This window comes from Trachemys scripta, chromosome 1 (assembly GCF_013100865.1).
Source record: "Trachemys scripta elegans isolate TJP31775 chromosome 1, CAS_Tse_1.0, whole genome shotgun sequence".
NCBI classification, from domain to species: Eukaryota; Metazoa; Chordata; order Testudines; family Emydidae; genus Trachemys; species Trachemys scripta.
The window spans coordinates 217,542,327-217,568,861 of record NC_048298.1 but is presented as its reverse complement, the minus strand read 5'-3'; the positions used below and the strand labels follow the sequence as shown (position 1 = coordinate 217,568,861).

The following is a 26,535-nucleotide window of genomic DNA, read 5'->3' as shown; positions in this document are numbered from 1 at the left end:
AGAAACAAAAGGAGTAGAGAATATGCATAGCTATGATATTTTAAGCCAGTATCCTCCAAACAGTTACTCCATGGTATTGTAGAGTATTTCCCTTTAGACCAACTTTATTCACAGAGAGGTAAGTATTGGTAGTAGCAAGATATAAGGTCATTTTGGCATTAATTTAAACCCATGTTTTCTTGACGCTTGGCTCAGTCACACGACAGGCAAAAATAAATTACAACAGTTATTCTCCCCCTTGTTGCCCTGTAAGCATTCATTCCCCTGTACTGGACTGATCAAGAAAAGTTATGCTTATTCCTGGCATTTTCAGCCAGGTTTTTGGAGTAGCTCAAAAAACAGAGTTTATCATCTACCATCCCATTTTCTCCTTCCACTTTCCCAATCCCATTGTTTTTACTTCACAGCCATGCAAAGGCTTGCATGCAATAGTCCTTACTTTAATAGGTGAGCGGGCACTCTCTGGCACCCCCCAACCACACATATTAATTTGTGAAAAAGTGGTTAGGGTATGATGTTTATGTATTATCTTGGAGTGTGAACATTTCCTCTTTTGAGGGGATGGCTACAAGAAGCACTTTGTACAGGTGAACAGTTCTAGGCTCAGATCCTTCAGACTGGCTGAGCTGTGTTTGAAAAAAGGTTAGTGGGAATGGTTGGGCAAAGGGTGAAGCCACCTATACTTTTCCAGGGACTAGGGCTGGGTATGCCCACACTACTATTCAGCTGATGGGGCTAATGTTGATAGAGGCTTTATCTCAACTTGGAGTCAAGGTAGCTTGCATTGGTTGATAACTAGAGAATTATTGATTTTAAACCAAAGGTGTTTGCAGTTGTGAATGTATTTCACAGCCATGTTAGGGTGTGTCCATTGGATCTCTTTGATGTAGACAGGACAGAAGTCCAGCGCCCTATCTTTTCATTTGCTTGGTTGCTGTTGGTTCCTGGTCCCCCTTTATCCTATTAAACTGCTATGTCTTATAACATTACGTAGAGGCACTGATTTTGTTTATAAATTAGCATCTAGAGAAAGTATGTTTTCTTTACTATAATTCTAGCATATGTAGACTGACTTCTGAGAAGGCTGGAAGAGAATTGTTGGAATCATTAAGGGGAGACGTATAAGCTGTGTCAAATGTATTTGAAAGGAGATTGTCAAGGCTAACAATGTCCATTTTTAAATCACAGAAGTTCATGTTAATGAATTGATGGGAAAAAGGGACATTAGAAGAAAAATAACTTCCTTGGGGTGAAACATGTATGTTCCAACAACGCACATGTAATGGGCCTCCCCACAATTTGTATCTAGTGAGGATTGTTCCCCCATCTGCCTAACCATTGGACTGATCATTTTATTTTCTCAAGAACGGAGTAGTGGCATTTCAGTACTCTTCTTGAATATGAAGGATTCTGTTGAGACACTTACCACTATTTTCCCACCTCGACTGGTTCTTTTTGTTCAGCTATATTTTTTTTAAGATGTTTTCTGTTTTTACTTTCTCTGCACTGTTGTTGGCCCTCACAAGTGCGTTCTGATTGTGGTGTGGCCATTGATGTTCCATGACAGGTCACCACGGCTGCCTCCTGGTTCCATTCCAGGAATCTGCTCAGCTTTGGGCCTTTGTTTTCAGTGATACATGAATAAAGTCTGCAGGGTGACTGGCTAGCACCACTTCCATGAATAGACCTTGAATTGTTATTATTATTATACCTAGTTTCCGAGAAGGGATAATGATTTGGTACTTTGAACTTTTTGTGTGCTTTTGTTTAAAAACATGGTTTGATTGTGGAAACCCTCTCATATGTCATTGATGTTTTAGCTACTGTAGTTAAAAAGCAGTGGCTTTTTAATTCCAGCTTCCTAGTTTTTGAAGGTCAAAAGGGACCATTATGATCATCTAGTCTGATGTGTATTACACAGGCCATAGCATTTCAGCAGGTGAACTCCTTTAGGGTGGTGTTTTGTGGGGCGCTTTGGGCAATGTACAGCATCTGCTCTCTGGGAAAGGCCTGAGATCAGAATCGTATACTCCTACTCAACAGGAGTCTTGTGGAAAAGACTGTCTCAGCAATTAATGTAATAGGTAGTGTGGGAGCTGTGAAATGATTCTTTTCCTCCTTGTCCAGCTGGTATTTTACAGCAAGTTGATTAAACCGAAACACAGCAGAGTCTTAGGCCAGGTCTATACTACCCCCCTAATTCGAACTAAGGTACGCAACTTCAGCTACGTGAATAACGTAGCTGAAGTTCGAAGTACCTTAGTTCGAATTAGTTCGAACTTACCTTGGTCCACACGCGGCAGGCAGGCTCCCCCGTCGACTCCGCGGTACTCCTCTCGGCGAGCTGGAGTACCGCAGTCGACGGCGAGCACTTCCGGGTTCGACTTATCGCGTCCAGACTAGACGCGATAAGTCGAACCCAGAAGTTCGATTTCCAGCTGTCGAACTAGCGGGTAAGTGTAGCCAAGGCCTTAGAGTTTAAGGCCAAAAGGGAACACCAGATCATCTAGTCTGAGCTCTTGTAGATCACAGGCCACCAACGCCACACAGCACCTGCACATCAAACCCAGCAACCTAAATTAGACCCAAAGTAGTACAGCCCATGGGAGACTAGACTATTATGTGCCACAAGCAGAAAACAGGAGGGGACCAAGGTGCACCAGTGCGCAAGGCCCCCACAATGGCAGGGAGACGATTGAAAATACACCCAGATAGTCCTGGTAAATGACCTGCACCCACAAGCTGCAAAGGAAGCCTTCATGGTCCCTGCCAATCTGACCTGGGAGAAAATTCCTCCCTGTCCCCACATATAGCAATCAGATAGAGCCTGAGCATGTGAGCCAGCACCAACCAGCCAAGCACCTCAGAGAGAGAATGCTCTGTGCCACCTCAGAACCCTGCCCCTCCCCATCCCATCTCGAGCCATGGCCATCGCTAATACTTCACAGGAAGGAGATTTTAAAAAAACAACCAACCAGAAGACCATGGGGGGAAGGGGGAAGAATCCTTTCCTGACCCATGCAGGTGCCTAGCTGAAACCCTGAAGCATGAGCTTTTAAGAACATAAAACATAAACCAGAATTGAGCCCCAGGACTGTTGAGCCCTGTCTCCTACCATCATAAGCAACCCTGTCATGCAGTCACACTCATACATTTGTCCTGCTCTCTGCTAAAACTAATTAAGTGGGTTCAGTCTGGCCAAAAGTGGGTTCAGTCCTATCTGAGGACCTTGAAACCATGTCTAGCACTGAGGAGTGGGCCAGTCAAAAGTGGCTAAGTTGGATAACACTGGGCTACAATTTTTGAGAAGTCGTCTGCTTCAGAGATAAAATGTGCTATTTATTATGTATTTTGATGTGCTGAATTCAAATATGACAATTAAAACAACTGATTGGCTACTGTTTCTAAGATATTTAAGTTTTTACATTTTATGTCTATGTATATTGTGTAGATCAGGCCTGCACAACTCGTAAAGCGGCGAGGGCCATATTACTCCAAACAAAACAGCTGACGGCCGAACCCCCCCTGGCCTTGCCGAACCCCCCCCCGCCGCGCTCCCCCCCCCCACATCATCCCCCACAGTGCCGCACGCCCCGCGGAAACAACCCCCAGCGCTGCCCAGCTCCCCCAAAACTCCCCCCCTCAGCGCCGCCCGCCCCACGGAAACAAACCCTCCTTCCCCAGCACCACTGGGGAAGGGGGAGAGGGATAGCTCAATGGTTTGAGCATTGGCCTGCTAAACCCAGGATTGTGAGCTCAATCCTTGAGGGGGCCACTTAGGGATCTGGGACAAAAATCAGTCCTTGGTCCTGCTAGTGAAGACAGGGGGCTGGACTCAATGACCTTTCAAGGTCCCTTCCAGTTCTAGGAGATAGGATATCTCCATTAATTTAAAAAACAGCAGTATTGAACCTTTGTAATATGTTATAGTGGGCTCCTAAGGTAGTATAATTAAGGTAAAAGAAAAATGTCTTTTTGCTAGAAGTAGAATAAGATCTTCCCCCCACTTTGTTATCAGTTGCCCTGTTGAATGAATGAGGTAGGCATGGAAGGCAGCACCTACAGACAGCTGCAATCCTTGGAGAGGGGATGGGAGCCAGACCAGATCAGTAGACCAGGTCAGCCATCAAGTCACTGCTTGCCTCCTCAGAGGAGGAGGATGGGAGAAAATTTGAGTCCTGTGACATGGATGGTTCAGGACCAGAAGTTTCATCCTCTTCCTCGTCTGACTCAAGTGAGAATGATTCTGGTGCATCAGGAACCGTCAGTCCTTCTCGGTGGGGTACTGGGCGTATAGCTGATGGAATGTTTGGATAATGCACAGTCCACTTTTTCTTCTTTGACACACCTTTCCTAACTGGAGGCACCATGTAGAAGTAACAACTGCTGGTATGATCTGTTGGCTCTCTCCAAATCATTGGCACTGCAAAAGGCATAGATTTCCTTTTCCTGTTCAACCACTGGCAAAGATTTGTTGCCCAAGTGTTGCAGCATATGTGTGGGGCCCACTTCTTGTCCTGACCTCCAATTTTGCAGCCAAAATAAAGGTGATAGGCTTTCTTAACCATAGTGGTTATACTGTGCTTTTGTGATGCGAAAGTCACTTCACCACAAACATAGCAGAAGTTATCTGCACTGTTCACACAAATACGAGGCATCTCTGCTCACTTTGGCTAAACAGAAATGTGTCCCTTTGCAAAATCAAACACTGACAAATAGAGCACGACACTGTATGATTTCTAGAGCTGATATAGGGCAATTTGTTCAGCAGAGTGATGCAAGCTTCGTTATGATTGCATCATCCATGACTTCTAGGAATAACATGATGTAATTCATATCATGTATGATGCAATACCAGCTTCAGATTGCATCATTCATTGTTTTGCCTAAAAAGCAAGTACTGTCCAAATCCAGTCATAGATTTATTCATAGATCCAGTCAAAGATGTATTTTAGTCATTTCTGGTTTAAATTGAGATCCCTTCCCTTTATAACTCACTTATCCTCCGCCATTCCCAAGTCAAGGGTCGTATATACTGACCCAATAGCATATCTTGAAAACTAGAGCCAATCAACAATTTTAAGCATCATTTTCTTTCTCAGTGACCTAGAATTAGTAAAGTTTGACTACATTTATTTCAGAAGTATTTTGGCTGTAGAGCAGTGTAATTAGAACTTTTTTAAAAAAAGATATTTGTTTCCTCCTATTTGAGAGCAAATAAGTTTCCCCATGTCTTCTCAGAGGGCTCTCTCATCAAAACCCAAAATGGCTTGTATCTCTCATCCTGGAATGGGCTTGGTAAAACCCTTACAGTATGAGTTGAGGGTCACAGTGGATAGTCAAATGAACATGAGTTCCCAATGTAATGCTGTGGCCAAAATTGCTAATGCAATCCTGGGGTGCATAAACAAGGGAATCTCAAGTAGGAGTAGAGAGATTATTTTACCTCTGTGTGGCACTGGCATGACCACAGCTGGAATACTGTGTCCAGTTCTGGTGCCCACAATTTAAGAAGGATGTAAATTGGTAAATTGGAGAGAAGAGCCATGAGGCTGATTAAATAATTAGAAAACATGCCTTATAGTGATAGACTTAAAGAATTCAGTCTATTTAGCTTAGCAGAGAGAAGGTTAAGGGTTGACTTGATTACAATCTGTAAGTGCCTACATGGGGAACAAATATTTAATAATGGGATCTTCAGTCCAGCAGAGAAAGGTATAACACAATCCATTGGTTGGAAGTTGAAGATAGACAAATTCAGACTGGAAATAAGATGTAAGTTTTTAATGGCGAGTGTAATTAACCATTGAACAATTTACTGAGGCTTATAGGGGAGTTTCCTTCACTGACAATTTTTAAACCAAGACTGGATTTATTTCTTCAAGCTGTGCTCTAGGAATTATTTTGGGGAAGTTCTATGGCCTGTGCTATACAGGAGGTCAGACTAGATGGTCATAATGGTCCCTTCTGGCATTGGAATTTATGATTTAACAGATAAAAAATAATTCAACTTGTCATTAAATAGAAAGATGCTAAATTCTTTGACTGAGATTCATGTACATTAGCTGAATAAGATACTAAATCAGAATAAGCATTTGATTCTTATCTGTGATAGATTGATACACATCACTCCTGAATTGGCATAGATGAGCTGTTTAACAGGGAGCAGCAAAGAAATTGTTTGACAAAACTTCAGGGGGATTCTTTGGAGGCAAAATATAATTACCTGGGTCAGACCAGGTTGACATCCTTTCTACCTCCCTCCCTCCCCCCCAAAAAAACTTTAATGACTATAAGTGATAAATATGAGGGGAGATGGAAGCATCTGAAGCAGCCATGCCCCTCATCCATCTTTCATCATACTACAGGTCTACAGAATTACTAACAATACTTACAATAGCAATGTTCCATGGAGGGCTCCTATCTAAATTATATCCTTGTCTGACCTTGTGTAACTTCTGACAGATAATGAGATCACAACACCAGACAGTGCAACTGTATATGCTCACTAGTGAGTCATCTTTAAACTTCCCCCATCCACATGCCAATCAGTTTAGATTCTCTCTTTGTAATTTAGCTTCAAAGCCATGTCAATTTACCTAATGATTGTACACATTTGTGTGTGTGTGTGTGTGTGTCTGTGTGTGTGTGTGTACAAGCAAAAGGCTAAAAATATTCCAAATATTCTGTTATACTGTAGATGTTGAATATGGCTCTTTAGAAAAGGGAGGCAAATTGGTCAAGAAACTAAGGCCAAAATTTTTCACAATTGGATGCACCTAACCCTTTGAAAAATTTTGGCCTTAGTCTCTGGACCAGTTGTGTCACCTAAGGTCCATATTCTGAGTGGTCAAAATATGGTAACTTTTTAAATTGAATCTGTGGGAAAAGGAACAGTTTTTTCATTAATTCAAGTTTTGCATAAAATGTTGGGTGGTATTTTTTTCTGTTTCCCTGCCTTCATTTTCCCTCCCATCAGCCCTCTTTTCTTTTCCATTTTGGCATTAAGTGTGCGCACGGGGAGGAAATGAAAAAACAACTCCGCAACATTTTTTTGGAACAGCTTTGACTGAAAATTTTTTCTTGAAAATTTTCCATTTTCTTAAAAAAAAGACCATGTATTCAATGAATTTTTTTTTTTACTAGCTCTAGTTCATATACAGCAATGAAATACATACTGACATCAGTTTCTTTGACAATCAGGCCACTTATTTTGGTGCCTAAAAATGGATCTAGGAGCCTAAGTTTGGGACTCCATTTTTGAAAACTTCAGTTGGATTTTGTGAAATTTCAAGCCATTTTGCGTGAATTAAGATGTACTTGTTTTTGCAATTTATGAAGTCATCTGTAATGATAATATGAACAGAAGGATTTGAAATTGACAATGTTTTACCCTGAGCAAAGAACAAAGAATAACTTTTCTTCAGGCAGCATTCCTTTTTGAGTAACATCTAGCTGCGATGCTGGGCCTAGTAATGAATACATCAGTCACTTAAGTCAGCCCAGAAGTTCTTCCTATTGTAAATATGCCTCTTTCCTCATTTTTCTCAAGTGAAATCACTGATTTTGAAACCTTTATGTAAAACATTTCTTCATAAAACTGGAGGAAGTGACATACCGGACTTGATAGAACTGGAAAAACGTATCCATTAACGAGAGAGCAAGTAGCTTTCTTTTCAGGTGTAAGATTTTCTGTACATTTGGAGTGATTGCTTCTGTGCATGTTCTATGTTTTTCCACTGTTAATTGATTGGAGTTGCTTTCATGCACTTGCATGTTCATTATATACACTAGTCTGGAATTTGTTGACATGTGTACATGCATTCAGGCATGAACCAATACATTTCTTTCATCTTAAAAACTCATTATAGTGAATGACAATTTATGTGAGGTGTTATTCTTAAGATTAAATGACAGAGTATGCTGAAAACATGAATCTATCAAATATTTCTCTGGAGAGCAGACTACCATGTGGATGGCAGAAACTTCATAATAAAGGAGGTGATATTAATAGTAACAATTTAGAGCTTAGGTATTGCACTTCTAATTTGAAGTGCTTTGCAACCATTGAGCTTTTCAACACCCCTCTGAGCTACACAAATTCCATATCCATTTTCAAGGTGGGTGAACTTAGGCACAGAAAGTTAAGGAATGACTCAGTGACAGAGTTGAGACAAGTAGCCTGCAGTTCTGGTTCCCTACAGATACATTACACCTCAATTAGCTACTAAATGGCAAATACCTGAATACTGAAACTGAAGCACTCTTCCTTCACTGGCTCACCTGTATAGTGCTGTAGGTAGGCCATTGCTCAAGCTGGTTTGGAAATGCTTTACATCTGCATGGAGACAGTCAGAATTTGGAATGCAGTTGATAATGAAATACAGTTCATTTGTGGCGGCTATAAACCAACAAACCTGTTGTGCCAGCCACTCCAGACACCCAACACACCCACTGTCTCTCTCGCGCAATTATAAACAAGCAGGCAAACTAATCAAGTTATTTGTCTGACAGGCTGGGAGGGAAGAAAGTGAGGGAGATTTTGTTTTGAAATACTTGGGAGGTTCTCCAATATTTTGATCAGGAGAGCTGTCTAAGTGGCTAGATAGATAGCTTTGGATAAAGGCCTAAAAACAATGTCAGAACTGTATAAATTAAATGCTTCCATGCTGGCTTTTTCAGCTAATGAAAGGAACCTTTTTTGCAGACATCTTAAAAATCTACTAATTTCTTTCATTTTTCTTTTAATTGATTTTCAGTTGTTTGACAAATTCCCTTCCCCTCACCCCCTTTTTTTTTTAAAGATTATAATAAAAAAAAAAGTCAGGAAAAATGTTAAAATAACCACCATTTTACTTTGGTTGTTTTGAGACTGGATGTTTCAGGGTATAATCTTTAGCCACAGGGGTTAGGAAGAAATTTTCACTCAAGGGAAATTATTGCATAACTGCCTACATCATGGTTTCTTGTACCCTTCCTCTACAGTGTTTGATATTGACTGCTGGCAGAGACAGAATAGTGGGATTTGAGAGGCCTGGGTTCTATTCCTGGCTTAGTCACTAAGAGACAGCCCTGCTGTGTGTCTTTGGGGAAGTCACTTCATCTCTCTGCCTCCGTTTTCTCTCCCATCCTTTGTCTATTTAGAGTGTAAACTCTTTAGAACAGGGTATATGTCTGGCCTGTGCCTAGTACAGCAGGGTCCTGATCCTTTTTGGGACCTCTAGGCACTACCCTAATACAGAAAATAAATAGCAATACTTTGAAAAACCAGATGCTATTATGTGATTTCCTTTTTTTGTACTGTTACACGCCTCAGTATTTTAGGGTTAATATTTAGATGTCTAAGAATGCTGCACCACAGCAGAGTTTGTACTAATGCAGTGGTGGTTCACATATGTTCTCTTGTTTTGTCTAACTCTATTTTGACACAGAAAAAATCATAAAAAGAGCATTATTTGTTCTTTATTTCCCCAAAAAAGTTTAATGAAGTCCGAGTATATCTACACTGGCCAGAAAATCCCATGGTGCCAAAATTTGGAGCCCAGGTCAGTTGGGGAGTGGAGATGTTCTTGCTTGGGCTGGAACCAGGGCTCTGAAACACGATGAGGGGTTAGGTGCCAACCCAAGCGTGAATATCTACACTGCTGTTTTTAGCTATGCAGCCCGAGCCCCACAAGCCCAAGTCAGTTGACCAGGGCTCTGAGACTTGATGCTTCGGGTTTTTCTTTGCAGTGTAGACATACCCTTTTTTAGGGTTACCATATTTCAACACTGAAAAAAGAGGACACTCCACGGGGGCCCCGGCCCCGCCCCAACTCCGCCCCTTCCCCATTCCAACCCCTTCCCCAAGTCCCTGCCCCAACTCCGCCTCCTTCCCTGAGCACCCCGCATTCCCCCTCCTCCCTCCCGCCCCCCCGGGCTCCGGCTGCTGAGGCGCTGAGGAAGTTGCTTCGGCCCTGGCACACGGTGGAGAGCGGCGGGAACCGGGAAAGTTGGAGCCTGGGGAGGAGACGGCTGCTTTCTCGGATGCCGCCTCCTACCTCTGTGCCCTGGCAGATCACGGGAGTTGTAAGTTTTGCTGCAGCCACTTGCACTCGGGGCCCCCTTACCATGCCTCCCTATTTTCCCGGACATGTTAGGCTTTTTGGAAATTCCTCCTGGACGGGGATTTGAGGACCAAAAAGCCGGACATGTCCAGGAAAATCCAGATGTATGGTAACCCTACCTTTTTTCTTTCTCCTCATTATACTGTATCACTACCTTCTTTGGATTTGTACTGCAACATTTGCAACCTTTTCTTTCGATACAAGCAAAATTAGTTGTGAACAGAGCTGGAGGAAAAGTGGTAAATAGGTTTTGAGAGACGTGGAGGAGAAATGGAAAATGCAAATTTTGCGGGCTTTGTTGCTCCCTCTTCTGTCTCCCCTCCTTTTTCCTTTATTCATTTAGCCACTGAAAAGGGAGTGAAAAAGGAAAAAAGGCAGGAAAACCAAAACATGAAAAACATTTTTTCACTTTTGTAAAAAATAATAATAATAATTGGAAACTTTTAACCCCCCCAATATATTAATTTTTGAAATAGACCCTTCTTGGTTCGAGATTTTTTTAAAAAGTTTTTTGACTAGCTCTAACAGCGAAGTTAAAACAAACAAAACACAAATTTTGTGTGACCTCCTAAGACCTAAAATCAACCCAGACTATGTAACTTGTAACTTTTATTTGCAACTTATATTGTGACTCCCAGAAATACTGTAGCATTTTATGTAAAGATATATCTGTACAGAAAACAGAGATTTGCACTGTTGTATGGTAGCACAGATCAAAACTTTCCTTGCTCATCCTTGTTGTTTGTACTAATACAGTTATGTGAATGGCTAGCCACCTCTGTTGCTGGAGTTGGGACAATTTCCCACTGTAGACGAGGCCTGAAGTATTACAAAATATCAGCCAGTTTATCTGCACTGAGATTAAAAATAAATATTTCATTTATGTACAATGACAATTTCTAAACACTCTGTTAAAAGTAATACTTCCACAGCATAGAAAAATGAAACTATTCCTTTCTAATAGATTAATGGAAAATAATTCCAGTCCCCCATATGCTGTGCTGTTGCAAGTGGAGGCTATTTCAATCCCATCTCTATTTTCTACCTAATATGAAAAGTCATTGTTGACTCCAGAAGAGAGTAGCATTGTGGGTTTGGGGGGGGAAAAAACAACACACAGCAGCTATTCATTTACAATACTATTTTAAAATAGTACTCGCTGATGTTGTTGTCTCGAGAGCATTTGTTTAAATTTGCATTACTGAACTTCTTGTTTTGAAGATAAAACCTTTGTGTTTCTCACTGTCTGGGGAATGTTTGTGATTCTTGTTTTCACAAGGTCCATAAATGTTGCAGCCATATCATCTTTGCAGTGATCTCTTAAACTATTCAGGGTGAGGCCAGATTACTCCTTAGATGTCACACTCCAATTCAGAAAAACAACCAGGAGTCTGGTGGCACCTTAAAGACTAACAGATTTATTTGGGCATAAGTTTCCATGGGTAAAAAACCCACTTCTTCAGATGCATGCCCACGAAAAGCTTATGCCCAAATAAAGCTGTTAGTCTTTAAGGTGCCACCGGACTCCTCGTTGTTTTGTGGATATAGACTAACACGGCTACCCCTCTGATACTTGACTCCAATCCAGGGTATTGCTGGAAATGGTGCTACTAATTCAGTTGGTGGGGACTCTTTTCTGAGGTCAGAACACTATTGTTATTATGACATTGTCACTTCTTAGTTTACCCATGTCAGTGAGGACTTGTCTATGCTGGAAAAATACATTGGGTCAGAAAATGTATTAACCAATGTGTTTTAATTAACATTATGTTAAACACAACAAAGCCTGCATGAATGTGTTAAATAACCGCAGCTTAACCTCTACTAATTTTTGTAATGTATACAAACCCTGAGCATGTGAGTGAGTACAATTTTGCAACCCTGCCCTCCTGCTTCCTTGGCATGTATCATAAAATAAATAAATAAATAAAATAACAACCGCCAGGAGGCTTCAAGATACACCTGACCAATTTGCACTGACTTTACCATTACGTAAAAAACATTGTGATTTACATGATCATTTAATTGGAGCTGTGGTCTTTCATGTAAGCTGTAAAACAGAGGCCTGCCATTAAAGATCCTGTAACCCATTTTTTAAAGGAAATATTTATCCTGATGTCCTGGTTAAGTTCCAGTTTAGATATTGCATTCTGCTTACCTAAAATCCACTTGAAAGAAGGCATTCTGGTCCCTTGTATGGTGCAACGAACCAGGCAAGTATTCCCTCTGCTGAAGGCACTGGGGCGGGAAGGCATAGGCAGCTCTGTGCTGGCTCTCCTGGAAGCCTGTTGTAGGCGGCAGACCAGGAATGGATATGTGGACAAGAGGTTTTGTCCTCTTGACAAAGGCATGAGCCGCTGTGGCCATTCTAGCTTGTGATGTAAGCCATAGGTAGCATTGGGGAGGCTTCTGTAACTCAGCATATTTCAGGGATGCTGGGTGCCATTTTGGCTCTTATAGCAACCCAGAATCCAAAGGGCAAAAGGTGTCTCAAGGCCTGCTTTGCCTACTTTACACCTGGTTAACACCACCTGTGCTGGTGCTGAATCGAACCTGAAGTTTCAGCTGGATGTGATAACTTCCTGATAGTGTATAGAGGTGATGTGTGTGCTATTAAACAGATGCCATGTTCCACCCCAGGAATAGATGCACTTCAATGCTGAGTGAAGCAGTTTTAGTATCTATATTAAGGGCTAGATTGTACCACACCTTACTCGTGTGAATGCGCCCAGTACCTTTTCAGAGAATGATTGTGTAAGAAAGGATTACTTGCTTTAGCAAAAGTTTCCCGGACCGGGCCCCAGATTTGTAAAGCATTCTTGGGATACTTCAGGATGAAAAGCACTGTAAACGAACAAGTAATAGTTATCCTTAAATACATAATGTGATGCCCATGTTTTTTTCACTGTGAGAAAAGAATGGCATGCAGCATCTTATACTATAGAGCTTGTGAATGGGGGCACTCACCTCCTGAGTGCCTCCCAGCAGATGGGTGAGGTACATCATTTTTCCCCACTCCTGGTGCCCTCTGTAGCTTAAAACCTCGCTAGGCAGGTCTACGGTGGCTCAGCCCTCTGGCCAAGTCAATATCTACCCCTTCCAGGGTAGCAAAAAGTCCAAGGTCTTTCTGTCTGCCCTCTCCAAGGTCTTCAGCCCTGTTTCTGAGCCCGTTAAATCCAGCCCCTTCCTTGGGCTTCTAAAGGAGCATTGTCCTCTTCTCAGGGCTGGTCCACACTAAGCCCCTAGTTCGAACTAAGATACGCAACTTCAGCTACGTGAATAACGTAGCTGAAGTTGAAGTATCTTAGTTCGAACTTAAATGTACTTACCGCGGGTCCACATGCGGCAGGCAGGCTCCCCCGTCAACTCCCCTACTCCTCTCACGGAGCAGGATTACCGGCATCGACAGCGAGCACTTCTGGGATCGATTTATCGCATCTAGACAAGACGCGATAGATCGATCCCAGAACATTGATTGCTTGCCGCCGAACCAGCGGGTAAGTATAGACGTACCCTCAGTGGGGGAACCCAGGCTCACCCACTACCCCAGGTTCCAACCCAGGGACCCTATAAACAGCAACCCTGTACGACGTCCTTTGATTGCTGCTACTTCATTCACTGGGCCTCTTCCCACTTGGTCCCTTTACCTCTGCCCATTCCATTAGAGTTAGAGTTCTCAGATCCTCTCTCTCCCAGGTCCAGTAAATGAAGCCAGTCATTCTCTTATGGCCAGTAAGGAGTCTCCTTCTTTGCCTCCCTGGTCCCAGCCAGGAACTCACCCATGGAGGCCTTGCAGCTCCTTTTATCTGAGCCTGCTGGGCTCTGATTGCCTGCTTCCACGAGGCTTCTTTAGGCAGGCCTGGATGACCCACCTTCACAGCTCCTTCCTGGGGTAGGGTGTGGTAAGACCATGAGGTCTTCAGCAGGGGGCCACGAAGGGCCTGGTGCATCCCATCATATCACTGTTTAAAGTCACTTAGCTACTCGAAAATGTATTTATGTATTTTATTTAAAAAAAAATGTGCAGATTCCAGAATCAATGTGAGTCATTCAGATGTGTTCATCTGTCTCTCTGAGGCAGATCTCAGAAGGAAGATGAAAGTTTGGTCATAGATTGTGAGTTTGGCAGACGGAAGGATTGATGGCTGAATGCCTCCTTGCAGAAAATAGATAATCTCTTTACAAATTAAGTTACTTTTTTCCCTCTTCTAGCCTGCCCAACTGGGCTGATATGTAGGGAAAAGTGAATCTTTGCTTCCCTTATAAGAAATCCTGCCTCACTGAAGTCAATGGCAAAACTTGCATTGACTTGGATGGGGTTAGGATTTCACCTTTAGTTGCTCGATAATGCCTTGTCTATTTAGTATTGATCACAAAATGGAAGGAACACACAATTTTTAGCTATTCTGAATTAATTAATTAAGAATTAATATCCTGGGGCCAATACAGCTACAACTGCACTGCACGCAACAATAGATACTGTGTGTATGTTTGCTCTTCCTCTCTACCAGAATTTTGAGGTTCTGTGCACATATCTAATAACTACAGATCTATCAGCAGCTTAGTAAGGACCAAGTCATGGTTTCACGGTAGCTGTTTTAAGACCGCTGTCTTGCTACGAATATTGATACGTTGTGATTGGCTTTTTCAGTTACAGTATTAACAGTAGTAATGGGTATGTAGACCAGTATTTTAGGTTTTTTTTCTTTTATTTTTCCCCTCCTTTCCATTTAATGACTTTGATGGGGGGAATTAAACACATGGCCAGGGTTTTTTTTTCCTTTTAAAATAGCAAGTTGGTTCTTTTTTTAGAAAACTTTTCAGATGTCACTTCCTTTTTGATAAGATATTTGAAGCTAGAATACAGAAAAACAGGAACTCTTAGACTATGTTGCTTGGAAAATACTTGCTATTTCATTTGCTGCTTCTGGAAAGACACACAGTAACTTCTTTAACTGGCTTATTCTTAGAAACTAGCAACACTTTTATTTGAATAATTAATTAGACAGGAAGATGACTAAGTATTCAATCCCCTGGGAGCTGAGACAAAAACAAACCCCTCCCCACGACTGTCTTTATGATGAGTTGGAGCAGTTGTGTGTAGCATTGGCTTTTAGTGGAGTATGCTAGAAATTTTGGTTATAAGGACATTGGGCCAAGATTTCCAAAAATGACAAGTGATTCTTTCAGAAGCCTCAGTTTTTGAAATCCCTTAAGGGGCCTGATAGTCAAAAAGTGCTGAGCATTCACGCTCTAAAAATTGAAGACCTTTTCAGGGGTCTCAAGTTGGGTTCTCAACAATTGGGGCACTCAGTCACTAGTCACGTCTGAAAATTTTGGTCTAACTAAATGTCTGAGAGCTTCTTTTAAGTAAACAAAGGAGCTTGATAATAGTAGGTGTATTTTATTCAGAAAGACTGCAAGTCCTATTTTCTGCATGATACTAGTAGTCCTTTGCTGCTAGCGCTCTCTGGTGGGCATTATTTTCATTGACCAAGTGAAGATGGCTTTTAAAAGTGGAAGTATAATGTATTCCTACTGATAGACAGAAAGAGATTTGTGTATCAAACATCCAGAGATGTGCATGCATCTGGTTTAAATAAACAGCCCACTACAGAAAGGATGTGCACAAATTGGAGAGTCCAGTGAAGGGCAACAAAAATGATTAAGGGGCTGGAGCACATGACTTATGAGGAGTCTGCAGAAGAGAAGAGTGAGGGGGGATTTGATAGCAGCCTTCAACTACCTGAAGCGGGGTTCCAAAGAGGATGGAGCTAGGCTGTTTTCAGTGGTGGCAGATGACAGAACAAGGAGCAATGGTCTCAAGTTGCAGTGGGGGAGGTCTAGATTGGATATTAGGAAAAACTATTTTACTATTAGGGTGGTGAAGCACTGGAATGGGTTACCTAGGGAGGTGGGGAATCTCCATCCTTAGAGGTTTTTAAGGCCTGGCTTGACAAAGCCCTAGCTGGGATGATTTAGTTGGGGTTGGTCCTGCTTTGAGCAGAGGGTTGGATTACATGACCTCCTGAAGTTTCTTCCAACTCTAATAGTCTATGATTCTATGAGATATAGGAATAACCTTCTAATGATGATGGAGGAATGACAGCCTAGGTAAAGGGGATCTAAGACTGGCTCACAGGTCAAATAGTCCTTGACCAGCCTTCTGTTTAATAAGACAATGCAGCCTTCAGGGAGTACAGGTCTTGGCATACATTGTTCTCTCTGAACTAGAGGGAAGAACTGTGTACTGGGATCTCCGGCATTCATATTAAATATTATGATTTGAAATTTTAATTATTGCCTGATAGATGCAGTGCTGACCTGGACTTAAAAATCCTGGATACGTTGCCTGACCAACATGTCTGACGCAAGACCAAATATGCAAACTAGCCTCCTGCGTCAGTTTCCTTGTAGGCACAACAGAACAGCTGCAGAAGAATTTTTTCATCTATTCCCTCAGTTGTAGTGCGCAACACATTTTACTTCAGGGATATTGGTGAGAAAGTCTGGTGGTTAAAGCATTGGCCTGAAATTTGAGTTCCATTTCCAGCAGTGTCACAGACTTCCTGTTTGATCTTGAGCTACTCACCTTCTCTCTCTCTCTCTCTCTCTCTCTGCCTATAATAATACTTTCCCACCTCACAGGGGTGTCAAGTGTTTAAATGCATTAATCTTTGAGCGGTTCTCATATAGTATGGTGAATGGGGTGTCATAGAACTATTCAGTGTATACGACTAATTTATTTACTATTTTTCGGCAGAAGTGCAATGTCTGATACAGCTGTTTTATTTTATAAGCAAATTAAGATAGGAGCCTGGTTTCCATTTTAAATCTCTGGTCTAGTCAATTATCGTACCCAGGATTTTTAAATACAGGTTAGATCACAGTAATAACTAATCCTTAAAGGAGAGGCTGGGGCGGCCAAGCAATACAATGTAACTTTTTTTTAAATCATCATTTATTTGGCTGCAAAACAAATATTTCCTTGTTGGCCAACCAAATTTGAGATTGATTCTTAGATAAGTTGCCTTAAAAATAAACAAATAGGCTAGGAATCTTTTACTGTCATACTAATGAACTTTCAGCAATATCCTTATTTTAGGGAGATGGACTCAGAGAAAAATAAAGAATTTCACTTGTATAAACCAAATGTAAATCTTCTTGGAAGTTTAATTTGGCTAATTAGATTTTAGTTGGCAATAGTATCCTATTTCATAGGACTGATAAATACACTGAGTAGTTATGTCTCTTGAATCTTTTCAAATTTATGCTAGGAAAATGATATATTGGGCAACATCTGCTATGTGTAATAAGGTAGAATCCATTTGTCCTGAGTAGTGTTGGTCAGCAACCAAGGAATCATGCTAAGTTATCATTATTCAAGTTACTTGTGATAACAACTGTTTAAACTACTTAGTTGAATTATGGTCTCAGGTGTTTTAAAACTAGTATAAAGAATGGCTTGGATGAAAAGTATTTGCAATCTGATCGGATGGCGAAGCTTCAAACTCATATAATTTATCTTCTAGCAAGTTCAAACATTAGAACTCTCTAGCTTCTTTGTCTCCCATATCGATCTGTTATAACTAAATATGTATTTATTAAACAGAAATTCTATTGACAATGCAAAATCTTAAATACCTCTTAGCAAGTCTCTCTTCATAAATGTTTAGTTGTATCAAATATACATGAACTGTATCAATGTGTATGAAGTATCAGAGGGGTAGCGGTGTTAGTCTGAATCTGTAAAAAGCAACAGAGGGTCCTGTGGCACCTTTAAGACTAACAGAAGTATTGGGAGCATAAGCTTTCGTGGGTAAGAACCTCACTTCTTCAGGTGCAAGACATACACATGTGTATGAAGTGTGTTTACAGTCACCTTCTGTCCTTGGCCTCCTTTTCCTACTTCATTTCTTCTTTCCCCTGAAGTTTGGAGACTGTATATAATTGTACAGTGCTCTTAGTACTTCTGATGTGGTAATGTAGTATGTAGTCTCTCATCCCATGAAAAGCTGTTCATTCAGTGCACACAGGATGTGGGCCCGTTTAGTGGTGATGAAACCTCTGTGAGTCAGCTGTAAACCTCACGTGGTTATCATGCTTTGCTATGTTATAATACAAAACCAGTAGGTTATTTTCTTCATGTGCTTGTGTTGTTTGTCAATGAACCTAGAGATAGACCGGTCTGAGTCTAAGAATGTTCTAGGCTGTAGGATGAAACATTCCCTGCTCCCCCTTCTGCCTTGTAAGTTGGTGTGATAGAATACTCCCCTGTATTCACGCCCTACACACTACTGTAATAATCTTTGTACGAAGTGTGCCATGCGAGGTATCATTTGAAAACTAATAACACTGCTCTACAGCCAAAATGCTTCTGAAATAAATGTAGTCCCTGTACCCCACGGAGAAGGACTGCTGGTTCCTGATGCACCAGAATCATTCTCACTTGAGTCAGACGAGGAAGAGGATGAAACTTCTGGTCCTGAACCATCAATGTCACAGGACTCACATTTTCTCCCATCCTCCTCCTCCTCTGAACCACACCTCATAACACAAGGTGAACTGAATGACCTTGTCAGGGATTTGGAACTACCCAAGAGTAAGGCAGAGCTGTTGGGCTCCAGACCACAGCAGTGGAATCTCCTGGCAGGTGATGTTAGGGTTTCCATGTTCTGTGACCATCAAAAGGATCTTGTCCCATTCTTCTTCATGGAAGGTTATCTTGTAGCCTGCAACAACATCCATGGTGTGATGGCAGCCCTCAACATCGTTCATGATCCAGATGAGTGGAGACTGTTCATTGATTCATCGAAGACGAGTCTTAAAGCTGTTTTACTGCATAATGGCAATGTTTTGCCATCAATTCCAGTTGGTCATGCAGTCCATATGAAGGAAACCTATGACAACATGAAACAACTTTTGAGGTGCATAAACTATGACCAACATCAGTGGCAGCTTTGTGGCGATTTGAAGGTTGTTGCTCTCTTGCTTGGTCTGCAGTCTGGATATACAAAGTACTGCTGTTTTCTCTGCGAATGGGATAGTTGTGCAAGAGATTCCCACTACATCAAGAAAGATTGGCCACTCCGACAGTCTTTGGAGCCTGGGAGGAAAAGTGTTCAGCATCCACCACTTGTTGAATCAAGGAAGATGTTGTTATCACTCTTACACATCAAGCTGGGGCTGATGAAGAACTTTGTCAAGACCATTGACAAAAGACAAGCATCTTTCAAGTACCTCCGTGGAAAATTTCCAAGGTTAAGTGAAGCTAAGATAAAGGAAGGTGTCTTTGTTGGTCCTCAGATTCGTGAACTTCTTCAAGATGATGCATTTGACCATGCATGGCGTGGCAAGGAAAAGATGGCATGGAAAGCCTTCCAGTTAGTGGCAATAAATTTTCTCGGCAACAACAAGGCAGACAACTACAGGTCGTTGGTGGAAAACCTCCTCAAGGCATACAAAAGCTTTGGTTGCAACACGTCATTAAAGATACATTTTTTGCACTCTCATCTAGATTTTTTTCCACCGAACTGCGGAGCAGTGAGCGATGAGCACGGCGAGCGATTTCACCAGGACATTGTAACAATGGAGAAACGCTATCAGGGCAAATGGAGCCCATCAATGCTTGCAGACTATTGCTGGACAGTGACAAGAGATGCTCCATTTAATGAATACAAGAGACAAGCCAAGAAGCGCCGAGTAGACACTGAATAGGACTAAACTATGTACATAATAGTTTTTTGCCTTTTGTTTCATAATAAATTTTATTTATATAACCCTTTTGCTGATTTTTAAAGTGTTACATAAACAGGACAGGTGAAATATTATCATGTAAAGCAACCATAAACACATGAAAAGACCTAGGTTTACAATTTATGATTAAAACTCTACTATCTACACAATATACATAGACATAAAATGTAAAAACTTAAATATCTTAGAAACAGTAGCCAATCAGTTGTTTTAATTGTCAGATTTGAATTTAGCACATCAATATACATAATAAATAGCACATTTTATGTCTGAAGCAGACGACTTCTCAAAAATTGTAGACCAGTGTAATTTGCTAGTCAGTATTGTCCTGGTAAAAATATGTGTGGCAACATTGTAAAATTATAAGATTCCCCTATGATGTTGTTAATACATGTTCCAAACCCTTCAGCTCTGCCCAGGCAGAAGTGAGGTCTGTCCTAAACAAAGGAAGTGTGTGCTTGCCTTAATTTTCATGTAAGCAGTAAACAGAGTCATCAAGCAGGGAAGGAAAGCAAAGGAAGTTCAAACAGGTGGAAAAACCCATCAGGGAACATCCTTTCACATAGACTCTTTGTCTCTTGGGTCTCAGCTGGAAAAGTTTTTCAAGAGGGGGAGTGAAACTATAAAAAGGAGGGACAAACTCCTGAAGAGACCCCCGTCCTCTCCTTGCCCATTGCATTCACTGCACCTGAAGAGACAAAGGAAGCAAGCATTGGGCTCTGGGGGAGAGGTCCTGACCTAAAGAGTTTGGTCGATAAGACTGCTGAAAGCATGTGGTGAGAAATCTTTGCTTTGAATCTAATATAGTTTGTTAGGCACCAATAAGCATTTCATCTTTATTTTTCTTGTAACCATTTCATACTCCCAGTTCAGATTTCCCCCACAAAAAATGTATGTCCTGTATTGCCCAGCCCTCTCCTGGACAATTCAAATATGTTAAGTCTGTTATTTAAGGGAATAATATGCACACAACTTGGTTTTGATGAATCAGCATTTTCCAATGGAAAAACATTTAGTTAGTAGCTCGAGCAACTATAACTATAAAATTTGTAATTGTGTCAAATAAGCACATCACGTTAGAAGTATTTTCTTTGGCAAAGTAATAATTAGAATACCTAGTGCTTACAAATTGTTTGCTTTTTCCGTTAACCACACAATAACACAGAGTTTGTTAATTAGCAAATGTGTGCCTTAGCATACCCAAGATGGCTGATGAATATGTGCCTGGTTGTGTTATTGATTACTTGCATTCAGGTGAATGATGAATTATAAATCACTTTTTTAAATGAATGACACAGTTAACCAAGAGTAAGATTATAACTACACCTCTACCCGGATATAACGCGGTAAAGCAGCGCTCAGGGGAGGCGGGGCTGCGCACTCCAGCGGATCAAAGCAAGTTCGATATAACGCGGTTTCATCTATAAAGCGATAAGATTTTTTGGCTCCCGAGGACAGCGTTATATCAGGGTAGAGGTGTACTTCCAGGTGTATTTGGGGCTATTTTAATGTTTTTTAATCTTTTGATTTAGAATCACATGTTGTCTACATTAAGCTTAAGCCCTGCCCTCACTACTGGTGCCAAGTTGTTTGTATTGCGGAAGTGTTGTAGCGTGTATGCTTGCTTTGTCCTGAAATTACCAGAATCCAGTGCAACCCTGGATTGCCATTCTTTATTCTCTTCTTGGACAACATACTGCTAGGAGCCTTGCCAGCATCTAAGGTGAAATAGTAATCTCCCTAGCCCTGTCTGAAGGGGCAAGGTTCAACACTAGGCTTTAGAATGTCATCCCACTCTGTCTAAAAAATGTTTGTCACCAAGGATACAGCTTTACAGGCACTTTGTTTGCATAGTATTCTGTTTGTTATTATATAATGTGTGTTTTAAAAAGTACAATGCAAGAACATTGTAAAATATAATAAACATACATTGCATAGAAAAATCCAAAGAACATTCTGGAGTCCACATTTTCCCAGTAGCTAATACATTATGTTCAGAGCAAACACTCACTTGGAATTCTGCCTTATTAGCAGCGCAGTGTCCTTCATACAGCTGACCTTCCAGTAACATTTTTCTCCCTCATAACTGATCCAGCTTCTTTATATTTATATATATTAATTTTATATCTGGACTAGCAATTAAGAAGGTCCTGGAAAATGTAAACGTGGTCATGTAAAAATAAAAATGTTTTTTTTATTTAGAATTTTGCTGAAAAACATGAACATATTTTAGTTGTATTAACAACACTGATCCTTTCCTCCTTATGCATGTGTAACTCCCACTGACGTGCATTGGAACTTTGCCTGTGAAACAACTGCAGGACAGCAGTTGCACAAATGAGGAGCACAATAACTCCTCCACCACTCTGTCCCCCTCCCTTTTTATCAGAAATTGCACTTACAGTGCAGGCTTCTCTGTCCAATAATATTGCCAAAAAAATAAACTGTAAGCACAGTAGATCACCTGTTTTGTGAGCTAATTGGGGATTGAGGAGGAGTTTGTAAAATTGAATGTCTCAAAATTACAGGAGATACAGTGCAAAAGTTGCAGTATGGTGCCCTGCGTCATATTGTTCTAGTTTTTCAAACCACTGCAAAACTATTTCCAGTGCATTGAAGGCATCAAAATGTGAAAGGATGTCGGCTTGTTCTTCATCAACATCACTTTCATTATACAGTTTTTTCCACCATCGAGGGAAAAATGGTTCGTGTATAACTGGCTGTTCATAAGACTCATGTTCATAAAATCAAGGTCCTACTGTAATCTTGTTTTATGATTCTGCATGGTATATCTCAGACTGGAAACTTAATGCAAAATTCTTCCAGGCCTCCTCCTGCTTTTGCTGTCAGTTAAAAGGCCAAGTGCTATATTGTGTTCAGAGGAGTGCAAGAACTATTAGAACTAAGGTGAGGCTAGCGCTGGCCTCTCCAAAGTGGGCAAGGCCATGGCCCAGAAGCCTTCCTCCACCCCATCAGCAGTGCTGGCTGGACACAGAGGGCGTGGATACTGAAACTCCCCATGTGCTCCCTAAAAACGATGACACTGAACCAGCACAAGGCTAGTCTAGTAAGTAGCACCTTCTGTTTCTAGATTCCGCCCCCCACCACCCCCCGAAAAGTACAGGAACCAGATTCTTCACATCTGGAGTAGTGACCATACCACACCTGTAGACAAGATCCCTGAAGAGCTTGGATGTGTTGTTGTTTTTATTTATTGTAGGTATTTTTATGGAAGTATGCTAGTCTTGCCAAAGGTAAGCCAAAAGAAACCTTCTATTATAAGTCATGGGGGAGATTTTCAAAATCAGTCTCATTGCCTTTTATGTTTCCCCATCTCCCCTTATTCCTTTTTAGCTTAAGGTCATTTCTTCGTAGCTTCTGCTCTCACTGGCACTGCTGAGGTGGTAATAGGTGCAGGGTCACCATAACCACAAGCCAGCTCCTTTACTGGGACACTGGCTCCAGGAGAATATTTTAAATATGGAAGAAGGTATGTGGGAAAACATAGGGTGTGATTCTCAAACCAAAGTGAAACCCTGCAGTGACAAACCTGGATGGTCCCAGGGGCTTTTGGAGCCAATCGGCATTGCTTCATAATTAGCCAGAAGACATACTGTTCAGTGAAACAAGGACGTGAGCACACAACCTTCACAGAACTACCAGCAGAAGGAATCCAGGCTTCCTGATGGCATGATAGAGTTTTATCTCTAGGTCACTGGGCCAGTTTAACCTGTTCTTTTAGAACCGTAAGAGGAAGGAATGTGACACTTTTATATTTTGTAACAATATGGTGAAAACTCATTGCAAATGTGCACACTCGAGGTAACCTTTCACAGAGTAGTTTCAAACATCGCAGTTTAAATTGGCGATCTAATAATTCTTCTCCAGAACAGCCCACCACCCTCTCTTCAGACTCCTCGGTCAAGTGCAGCAAGCCTTGTTCATGAGGAATTATTCAGCAGAATCGTGGATATGACTAATCAAAATCCCTGCTTGCCTCTTAGTGTAGTGCAGTAATAAGACTTCCTTCTGAATCTAATTATATCCACTAAGCTTGCACACAGGCACGGATTACCACAGGAGGAGGGCAGTCTTTGTTTAGAAGGCTGCAGGGGTTTTATTCTCTTAGGCTAGAGTGTGGCACATCTTTACCAGAGGACAAAATTAAGTTTTGTATCACCATAATATGGTCACCTCATAATCCACGGAAGTAAGTTGTCAACTCATGTATTTTGACAGTCTGTGGATTTTTAAACAGATTGTTCAAAAATTAAGCATCAAGCTTAAATACAACACTACACCCCTCCAGAGCTAGCTCTTTGGAATAGTCCATTGACAAGGTAGTCCCAAAGCCAATGGCATTGATTAGCACAGATGTTACTGGAGGCCATGTTAGATCTTTAATCAAAGGCACTGATGTTTGGAAAAGATTGAGGAAGCCTAACAGGGCATATGTTTTCACCTAGGCAACTGTAGACTGGGAGACATGATATCTTGGTTCTGATAGAGGGTATGTACCTGTACTTGTGAAACATGTGCCTGCGGAGAGGGTCTTCTCCAGTTTGTAAGAGGTTAAGAAGCAGGGATGCTGGATTAATTGTAGAACCTTTTAGTGCAGTGACAGGTGGTTGTTATAAATTGTGTGTGACTGTTCTCAGGGATGTGTTTTGTTATCTTATTGTATATTATTAACGTGCCTATAAAAGAAAAGTGATGCAGGGCTTTTGTTTGTGACCAGGGCTCTTTGGTTCAAATATTGTTTTGTTTGATATTAGAATTGGCCAAATGAAATCAACAGGTGAAGGAAAAATATAGGATTCAGAAACTGAGGGAGCTGTTTTCTCACAGCTTGCAAATATGCTTCCCAACTGTCACTCTGATCTGACCTTAGTTTGTTATGTGCCACTGATATAACACTTGCTGTTTGGTAAGGGAGTGTGTTGGGTTGGTTTGCAGTTGATAATTTTTGAAGAACTCTGCTGTTAGCTTTCCAGGATCTCAGCTAGGCTCTCAGTCCAGTGTGCAAATGCTAATATTCTAATCAGTCCTCATGACAAATTGAGTAGGAGAGTTAGTATGTTTGTAAAATATAAAGTGTTAAATTCTGGAAATGATTCACTTTCCAGATTTTCTTGATAGTGTGAAAAGGGAAGAGGTTTCTTTGCTATTAATTATTCACCGACATATACAGCCTCGGAGAATCGAGAGGTTACACAAGGACTCAAGGGGATTTATAACAAAACGGTACCACAGGGATCTAGCATGTTGCTGCTGATTGTAGTGCTGCCAAATTGGTTTCAACCAGAAATGAAATTTAAAAAAAAAAGGTTTTTTTTAAAGGACAAAACTAAAAAGAGGATTGGTGCCTTTAAAAATAACATTATATGCTGTGGAGAATGGAATTGAAAAAAACGTGTGGATATCCTTTTTAATATGTATTTTAAATGCAATTTTGGTGGTGGGGGGGGGCAGAGGTCGTATGTTTGACAGTATAGTGTCTCTTCTAACCACCTTCATCATCTCCTCCTCCTCCTTTCCTAGAACATGTGCTGGGGTGGGGTGGGGTGGCAAACAGTGATTCCAGATATGAGTCTGTTTTTTGTATCTGCTGACTGGTGACCAGATAAAGCAGACAGCCCATTAGCGGAATCCTGAATCTAGTAGGGTTAGTGGAGCTTCCATCTGATAGGAGCTGAGATGAGTTTGTCTCAGTTGGAAATTGCTTCTTACATATCCATATGACTTAGTCAACTCCTATGAGTTGCTATTAGTCATATAAGCAATATGCAGAATAAGGGCCCGATCCAAACCACATTGAGTCTTTCCACTGACTCCAGTTGGCAGGCCATAAAAGATTATCTGTGTCCTTATAGTCTGATTAATCCACAGCTTTCTGTTTGGGGGAAGTTGTGGTGCTTTTACTGCCCCAGCATTCAGGACTGCAATTCCTGTACATTTAAATCCCATGTCTTTATTTTGGTAGCCTAATAAATGGTGTCCATCTCTTACTGGGGTAAGCTCATAATTGTCTGTGCTGGCTTATAGAGTGCCTGAATGGGGAGCTGGTTAATGCCATGGTCTGCACCATACTTATAGTATATCTGAAGCCTGAAATTACTACCTGTGTAATAAGATAGTACAGTATACAGTACAAACAGCTGAGAATAAATTGAGAGGAGGTCAACCGTATTAAATTTGCCAGGTAGAAAAATAGTACTTTAGTCGCATTCTATTATCTTTTATTTTGCATATTGCTTATATAAATAGACACTTCTGTTTGTAACCCATAAATGTTACCTGTAGATCTTAAGGAATCTATGTACTGTGACAGACCCAGACCAGTGGGGTACAGGAGTCTGGTAGAGGGCAAATATACTGGTCACTGGATGAATAGTTTTCTGTTCCCTGAGTGACCAGAGCAGGGGCTGCACTAGAGTAATCAGGAACCTACTAGACCAGTTAAGGCAGGCAGGCTAATTAGGACACTTGGAGCCAATTAAGAAGAAGCTGCTACAATCAAGTAAGACAGGCTAATAAGGGCACCTGGGTTTTAAAAAGGAGCTCACTTCAGTTTGTGGTGGGAGTGTGCGGAGCAAGGAGGCGCAAGGAGCTGAGAGTGAGAGGGTGTGCTGCTGGAGGACTGAGGAGCACAAGCGTTATCAGACACCAGGAG

The 26,535-nt window shown here is 41.2% G+C and overlaps 1 protein-coding gene across 5 annotated transcripts in view; it reads left to right on the top strand.

Annotated features, from left to right (window-relative positions):
• Nucleotides 1–26,535, top strand: part of SHROOM2 (shroom family member 2) — a 196,310-nt gene that overhangs the window by 78,189 nt on the left and 91,586 nt on the right. Inside the window, exon 1 of one of the 5 annotated variants that reach the window (XM_034757291.1) lies at nucleotides 24,250–24,372. The exons of 3 other annotated variants lie outside the window; for them this stretch is intronic. The gene's annotated coding sequence lies outside the window, so the exon portion shown is untranslated. Of the gene's footprint in view, nucleotides 1–24,249; nucleotides 24,373–26,535 lie in introns of those variants that run through there. One more of the 5 variants, XM_034757294.1, reaches the window with a different exon arrangement.